An 8,966-nucleotide genomic window follows, 5' to 3' on the forward strand; every position below is an offset into this window, starting at 1 on the left:
ATAGAAGGCTGGGCCTGGCATCAGGAAGACCTGAGTTCAAATCCAACCTTAGACACTCCCTAGTTATGTGATCCTAGGCAAATTACTTAGCCTCTGTTTGCCTTAGTTTCCTCATCTGTAAAATGGGGATAGTAATAGCACCCATTTTCCAGGGTTGTTGTGAAGATCAAATGAGATAATAATTATAAAGTATTTAGCATAGTCCCTGGCACTTAGCAAGTACTATAAAAATGTTAGCTATTATTATTATTTAGAGCAGCTAGGTGGCGCCATAGTGTACAGAGTGCTGGGCCTGGAGTCAGGAAGACTCATCTTCCTGAGTTCAAATCCAGCCCCAGACACTTACTAGCTGTGTGACCCTGGGCAAGTCACTTCACCCTGTTTGCCTGAGTTTTTTTCATCTGTAAAATAAGCTGGAGAAGGAAATGGCAAACCACTCCAGTATCTTTTTACAAAAACTCCAAATAGGGTCATGGAGAGTTGGACACAATTGAAAACGCCACAACAGCAACTATTATTATTATTATTACTTCTCTGATCCTTCTCTCCTGCTACATTTTATTCCTAAAAAGAATTAAAATTTTCTGCTACTGCCATAATTAATGGTACTGATGGAATTACCATAGCCACCCTAATTACATAATTTGGCAAAATACTGCCTTTCACCATAAGGTCCAGAACTTCTGCCTCCAAAATTTCTTTCCTTCCTGAAATCAAAGTTTGAAAATCTTGTTGTAATTGCCAAAATCATTATTGCTTCCACCATGCCCAAAGTTGCTTCCATCATTGCCAAATCCATTGTAGTTATCTGAATTTTCACAACATCCTCCACTACCCCAACTGCCACCAAAACCACCACAACCATTGAGGTTTCTACCATAGCCAAAGTTATCATTTCCACCAAAGCCACCTCCCTGGCCAATGCTAAAATGCTCAGAGCCACTTAGACCTCTTTGACTAGAGGAAGCACTGGCCATTTCTTGCTTAGACAAGGCTTTTTGTATTTCACAATTGTGGCCATTCACAGTGTCGTGTTTTTGAATGACAATCTTATCCACAAAGTCACGGTCATCAAGAGTCACAAAAGTAAAGACCCTTTTCTTGACGCTTCATTGGTCAGTCGTGATTTCAATCACTTCAATTTTTCTATGGTGTTCAAAGTAGCTTCTTATGTTGTATTCAATAATACCACCCACAAAGATCTTTGATAGGGTAGTGCTGGCAATATCTGTATATTTGTGTCAATTTCTTTTTTATTTTAGACATTGAACTTTAATCAGAGTCATTTAATGTAAATGTTTTTTCTAATCCTTATATTTTCTTCTGATTCTAGCTAAATTTATTTATGCAAGAACTTTTAAATTTTATATAATCGTTGGCAAGTCTGTTTTGTATTTTATCCTTTATCTGGTCACACAAATGAATTTACTTACAAGACTTTACTCCAAATGGAACAAAAGATCTGGGATGGGATGCGTGGATACACTGAGTAATTAATTCCCAATTGTGTACAGAGAACAGTATATCAAATGGGTTGCCTGTGGTAAAATATGTTCAGTTGTTAACTGTATTCAAATGGATCAGATATTACACAAACATTACTCTCCACTAAGATGACTGATTGCAATGAAATTGCAATTAAATTAAATTTAATTTAAACAGAAGAGGTTTCTGACTTTAACCTCACAGATGAACAGATTCATATCTTTCTTTCACAAGCCTTTTTATTTAATCTTTGTCCAATTATTCCCATATAATTCTGAAAGAATGAGATACCTCATGGACTTACTCTTATATATGAGTGGGCAGATGACAAGCCCAAGCACTAATCTGCTTAGTTGTTTGGATATGATATGACTACACATTCAGATTGAAAACAATAATATCTTACAAAATTGCAATGTGCTTGTTTTCCATTGACCACTTGCCCTGATTACAGAAATTTGTTATAGAAGGAAAAAGCATGAATATGATTATTGCAGCATCAAAAGTGGTCCTCTAGGCCTAAGTCTAAGGGCACAGAATGATTCAACTCACATATACCAGGATAAAGTATCCTTAGCTTTGTTTGATTTCAGGTAAGAGTCACAGTTGACAACCAATCATGAAATAACAATTCTGGTATTCAGGGAGGACTAGTATCTCTGGAATGAGGGCTTGCTGGAATGAGCCCTTTTCAGGGCTCATCCACCTTTGATGTCCAGTTATCACCCAACTGTCATCTGTGGCTTCAAGAATCTCTAGCATGTGCTGTGGCCACACTCTGGCAAAACCATCTCAGTTGATGAATTCAACCAGGTTGAGGGTAACTGACAGGCCTCAAATCCATTGGTAAGTTAGGGGGATGTCTACTTCAAACATGTGAAAACTTCCTCCAGTGGAATGGGTGGATGACAGCAATCTGTTCCAATGGCCAGGAAGGCAGCTGAAGTAAGGGCTGTGTCACACTTAGAGCCTGGTAAGACTTTGAAGACACCAAGGTCATCCACTGTATGCTTAACCACCACCAGTTGTCTTGACTTTTATCTTGCTACTGGACTCCAATGACTCAGGAAGAGAGAGTGAGGCTGACAACTTTATGCAGCTCTGCCTCACTGAAATCCAATTCACATGCATGTCAAGACATTATTCTGTGATGTTGTTGGTCCTCTTCAAAAGGACGAACAATAACAACAATCCCGTCTCATTGCCAGACTCAGGATTAATCAAGTGGGAAACATTCCTGTTCAAAAGAAAGTAACACAATGAAGAAATCGAGTTAAGAGGATTCTACCTTCAGTCATGCCAAAGTCACTCCCTCAATTTTTTTTCCCCCACATACAGACATCCACCTATCACAGTTTAGGATCACACTCCTTACAAGTATGTTGTAGCATCTCTCTTGAAATGATGGATTACTGACTTAATGATCCATCAGACAGCTATACCTGAATTCAAAACTTAAAACATTATCAATTATAGTCTCAAGAGATTTTACCTCAAATAACAAGTTTCACTAATCACAGCTTAGAGCTAGATACAATTATTATCACTCTCATGGTGTTCCAATAAGCAATAGAAATTTACCAGGACTCTCATGTTGTAAAATGCTATCCACATCTGGAGAAAGGACTATGGAGTCTGAATACAGATTGAAACATGCTATTTGCTCTTTTTTTTCTTCCGTTTTGTTTTGTTTTGTTTTTTCTTTCTTGTGGTTCCTCCCATTTACTATAATTCTTCTTCACAACATGACTAATGTGAAAATATGTTTAATAGGAATGTATATGTAGAGCCTATACCAGATTGCATTTCATCTTGGGAAAGGAAGAGGGGAGGGAGGAGGAGAAAATTTAAAACTCAAAAGCTTGTGGAAGTGAATATTGAAAATTAAAAATGAATTAATTATATTTTTAAATAGAATTTATAGGTGAAAGTGGCAGAGGTCATTTAATTTTGATGTAAGGTGAAAAACTGCCAAACAACTAGAGCCATATAAAAGTAGAAGGAGTTGCCTTGGGATGTAATGAGTTTCCCCTCACTAGAGGTCTACAAGCAAAGGCTAGATGATTGCTTGTTGGTTATATTGTATAAGGGTTCTTTTTTAGGTTCAAGTTGGACCTCATGGTGGCTAAAGGCCCTTCCAAGTCTGAAATTCTGGGATTTATTGTTTGTACTCTATAATCAACTTCTCATTACATGCTGAAATATCTTGTAATTATCCTGTGTAATAGACACATTATAAAAGGTCAAGAATATCAAGGGAAATAATAAAAAATGAAAAGGAAGGTGATCTAGCTGTACATAATAGCAAATGACCATAGTAACATAGTATTTGATAAACTCGAAGACCCTAGCCTCTGGGATAAGAACTCACTATTTGACAAAAACTTCTGGGAAAAAATGGAAAACAATATGCCAGAAACTAGATATAGACCAACATCTTACACAGTATACCAAGATAAGGTCAAAATGGGTACATGATTTAGACATAAAAGGTGATGATATCATAAGCAAATTAGAAGAGCAAGGAGTAATCTACTTGTCAGATCTATGGAGAAGGGAAGATTTTTGACAAAACAAGAGATAGAGAGCATTACTAAATGTAAAGTAGATAATTTTGATACTAAATTTAAAAGGTTTTGCACAAACAAAACCAAATGCAACCAAAATTAAAAGGAAAGCAGAAAGCTGGGAAACAATTTAATTGGGGGAAATTAAGCAGCTAGGTGGTACAATTGACAGAGAACCAGCCCTGGAGTCAGGAGGACCTAAGTTCAAATCTGACTTCAGACACTTACTAGCTACGTGACCTTGGGCAAGTCACTTAACTCTTATTGCCTACAAAAACAAATACAAAAGATTATAGATTAACGATTATAGACCATTACTAGGTCTATATTCTAAAGAGATCATTAAAAATGGAAAACAGCCCTACATGTACAAAAATATTTATAGCAGCTCTTTTTGTGGTGGCTAAGAACAGGAAATCACAGGGATGCCCATCAACTGAGGAATGGCTGAACAAGCTGTGGTATATGAATGTAATGGGAATATTATTGTGGCCTAAGAAATGACAAGAAGGATGATTTCAGAAAAACCTGGAATTACTTACATGAACTGATATAAAGTGAAATGAACAGAACCAGGACAACACTGTACACAGTAACAGCAATATTGTATGATGAAGAACTGTGAATGACTTAGCTATTCTTAGCAATACAATGAAACAAAATAATTACAACAGACTCATGATGGAAAATGCTATCCACGTTCAAAGAAAGAACTGATGGACTCTGAATGCAGATCAAAACATACTTTTTTCACTTTCTTCAATTTTTTTGTGTTTTTTTCCCCTTTTAGTCTGTTTCTTCTTTCAAAAACAGGACTAATATGGTAATATGTTTTACATAACTGCACATAAAACCTGTATCAAATTCCTTAGCATTTTTGGAAGACAGGAAGGAGAGGGAGAAAAATTTAGAACTTAAAATTTTGTAAAAATGGATGCTAAAAATTGCCATTACATATAATTGGAAAAAATACTATGAAATAAAAAAGAAATAAATTTTAAAAAGAAGAAACCTGGGAAGTTTCTAAATAAGGGGAGTTTACAAGGTCTTTTCTTGTACCTTTTTCCATACATCAATTACCAATGTTTTTCTTTTTCCATAATTTTTCCAGTCCTTATTAAGTCTCATCCCTCAGTAACGGACCCATATAGCAGGATTTTCCCCAAGCTATTGCAGCTCATCTATCTGGGAGTTCTCAAGAAGGCTCTGGCTCACTTCTCCTGCTTCCTTAAATAAGCTTCTCTCTTTGTAGGGAGGAAGCAAGGCAGTTCTTAAAATTCATATGAACATAAGCTATTATAAAAATGGATGGGAGTCTCATATAATTTATAGCAAAATTTCTAATTTCAAGATATATACCAATGTAAAAACTATTTTTAAATTGATCAGAATTTAACTTTAGTTTGTAGGACTCTCTAAATATCTAATTAAATGTTCCATTGTTGTTATTCAGTCATTTCAGTTGTGTCCAATTCTTAGTGACTCCACTTTTCTTGGCAAACATACTAGAGTGGTTTGCCATTTCCTTTTCCAGTTTATTTTACAGATGAGGAAACAGATGAGGCAGAGTTAAGTGACTTTCTCAGGGTCACACAGCTATTAAGTGTCTGAGGTGAGATTTGAACTAAAGAAGATGAGTCTTTCTGACTCCAGGCCTGGCACTCTATCCATTGTGCCACTTAGCTGCCCCAATTAATGTTCCAAACAAACTCAATTACTTCTTGGTTGTTTCCTGATGTACACAAACCTTTTATCTTTTCATGAACCATAAAAGGGTTAATAATAGACAGGCAGTTTCTAAGTTCCAGATCTATTCTAAAGTGTAAGATTACAGCCTCCCCTCCTTTTTTTTTTCCACTTTGAAACTTCATGTACACTGCCCTTAAACCTGCCTCTTAATAATCATGCAAATGCAGGTCATTTACTGCTGGAACTTCAAATTACAGGGCTAGCTACTCTCAGCCTACTGCCAAAGATGTAAAAAAATGGTGTCAGTCTCTTATTTTTGCCTCTCTCTTAGTGTCCGTGAAACTTTCCTTTCCAAAGTTTCCAAATCTTTTACTTTCAAAACCTCTGTTCACACTGTCAGTGCAAACAGACTACAACCTTCTTAACTTTCTACCCATTTTCCTTTCATCCCTACTTGCTTAAACTTTTTTCCTTTCTCTCTCTCTCTCCCCCTTACATATATGTGTATATGTACACATACATATATGTGTATATGTACACATACATATATGTGTATATGTATGTATTCCTCCAGTGAACTTTGATTAAAGCCCTTTAAAACTGCATGTCTTGTCTCTTTCATACATATTTGACACTTCTCTTACTTTCTTCTACTTGCTTTTACCAATCATATCCCAAATAATCTTCACTTCACTGTATATATATTTTTTTCTCTCTCCTGTACATCCTGGGAGATGGTAGGGAGAGAGAGACAGAGAGAGAGAGAGAGGAGAGAGAATCTTTCTGTTTCCTTTTTTTCTATACCATCCTCCAAACCTTCCCCTGTAAGACAGTGGTCTTCCAGGGGTCTCCTGCTCCTGAGATGCAGGTGACCACCTCAGGGATTTCCCCCACATAAACCTGTCTTCCAAGTGTTAGGAAGGCTTCTAGAATGCAGGCCACCCCTCCCTCTAGGGATATGGGTTATCAGCCCTGGGATGACCCCTGGTTGGGTCATCTCTCCCCAAGCCCATTTCTTCAGTATTCTGCCAACTATGCCAATTTTAAGTATGCAAACTATCCAAAGAAATAGTCCCACTATAACAGGGAGGTACTAAGATACCAAAGAAAGAAGCAGACCATGCCAGCACGGTTATATATGTGTAGATTAGGGTTTGTTTGGTTAATTGGGGGAGTTGACTCAAGAGGTTGATAGAGATAGAGCTCTACGCCAACCTTAGGCCAGGTCAGATATTATACAGAAACAAAACAAAGAAGTCATAGTACCAGGCATGGCCCAGGGTCAAGTGTTCCCGTGGGATAGTTAGAGCTTCTTTTGCTGTTCATACTAAAGGTAGTTTATATTAACTGTGGAGTTATAGGCTATGTTTTCACACTCTGGCGCCTACCGTACATGCCCTATCCATGATTGTGAACTATTAAAACTATCTCTTCCCTTTCCTTTTTATGGTGTGATTTAAAAATATTTAGATCATTCATCCATTTGGAATTTATTGTTGTACAAGGTATTAAGATGCTCATAAGAATTTATTTTTTAAACCAAATTGTTTCCCAGATTTTCCCGCAGTACTTGTTGAAGAAAATACCTTCTCTAACTCTATCCAGCAACAAATGGATGTACTTCTGTTTCCATGACCCTGACAGAATTTGGTTTTGTTGCTTTTAGTAATTTTTGTCAGTTTGATAGGTATGAAATAATTCTTCAAAGTTAGTTTAATTTGCCTGAAATATCAGGCCATCATTATAAACTACCACATTGGAGGACAGGAGTAGTGGTAGCATTATTGATGATGGTGAGTTCATTCAGGCAACCCAATGCCTTATGTTTTATACACATACTACCCTCAAGTTAGCAGTAAGGATTTAGCAAAAAAAAAAAAAACAAAACTACCTTCTTATTGGCTTCCTAGAGTTAGAGGACCAAGGTTCAAGTTCCATCTCTTCCATTTTCTTCCTATGTCACTTTGAACAACTCATTTAGCTTCTTAGCTTCTCAATTTCTTCATCTGCAAAACAATGAGACTGTTGATCCCTTCCAGGCCTAAGTCTTTGATGCAAGGAGCTGAATAAATTAGTGGCTTTCCCGTTTCTCATTTTTGGTTGAACTCTACAATAATCAAAGAATATTTTAGGTAACACCTAAGTAAAATGGATGAGGTCACTTGGGCAGATGAGGTAGGACCATGATAAGGAGAAAACCCATTGTCAGCCTCTTCTTTAAAGAACATAATAATTTTAAAATTGTAACCTTGGCAAATATAAAAAAAAAATTAACATTTCTATATATACTTTCTCTATATACATATACACACACCCCCTTATTCTACATATACATATATACATGTGTATATATGTATACATACACATATGTATGTTGCTTGTATGTATCTTAAAGTTGGCCTCAAAGCCTGGAAGATCTTGATTTGACTGTGTGGATTACTTGATCACAAGCCTAGTTCCAACACATATTGACTGTGAATTCCTTTTCGGTGCCTTATGTAACTCTCCAGACTTATAAGTTGGAGAGAAAATGTTGACCTGCAGTGTTATGTAGAGTTTCCTAACCTGATTCTTCCAAATGCCAATATAATCACAGGTCCAATCTTTATCTCTATTATAAATTTAACATAGTAGTGTCAATACTGCCGTGCTTGTCTGTGTTACCTTCTAAACCTCTTTCTACTCTCTTCTATATATTTTAAACTGTTTTATTGATGTTCTTTTCGACTTCTTCCTCCCCACTATTGCTATCATTTTCTCCACTCTATCCATAAGCTCTTCCACCAAAGTACCCCCTTGTAACAAATAGTCAATGAAAATAATTCCATACACTAATTATGCTTGAAAATGTATGTTACATTTTGCCTTTCTAGTCCAGGTTGATGGGCAAGTAGGTGGTAAAGTGGACAGTGTGCTGAACCTAGAATCAGGAAGACCTGAGTTCAAATGTGACCACAGATACTAACTTTTGTGATCCTGGGCAAGTCACTTAACCCTGCTTGCCTCAGTTTTCTCATCTGTAACATGAGTTGGTGAAGGAAATGGCAAATCACTCCAGTATCTTTGCCAAGAAAACCCCAAATGGGGTCACAAAGAGTCAGACATAACTGAAAAGACTGAACAGCAACGGAAGTTCAGGTTGGCAAACTACAGCTCAAAGTTCAAATCTGGCCTGCTGTCTTTTTTTTTTTTTTTTTTTTTTTTTTTTTTTTTTTTTTTTTTTTT

At 36.6% G+C, this 8,966-nt stretch overlaps 1 pseudogene; it reads right to left on the minus strand.

The window, feature by feature from the left end:
• Positions 1–574: 574 nt before the first annotated feature.
• The window catches only part of LOC114053360, an 11,150-nt pseudogene continuing 2,758 nt past the window's right edge, over positions 575–8,966 (minus strand).

The sequence above is a fragment of the Vombatus ursinus genome, unplaced genomic scaffold, assembly GCF_900497805.2.
Source record: "Vombatus ursinus unplaced genomic scaffold, bare-nosed wombat genome assembly UNPS02014811.1, whole genome shotgun sequence".
NCBI lineage: Eukaryota > Metazoa > Chordata > Mammalia > Diprotodontia > Vombatidae > Vombatus > Vombatus ursinus.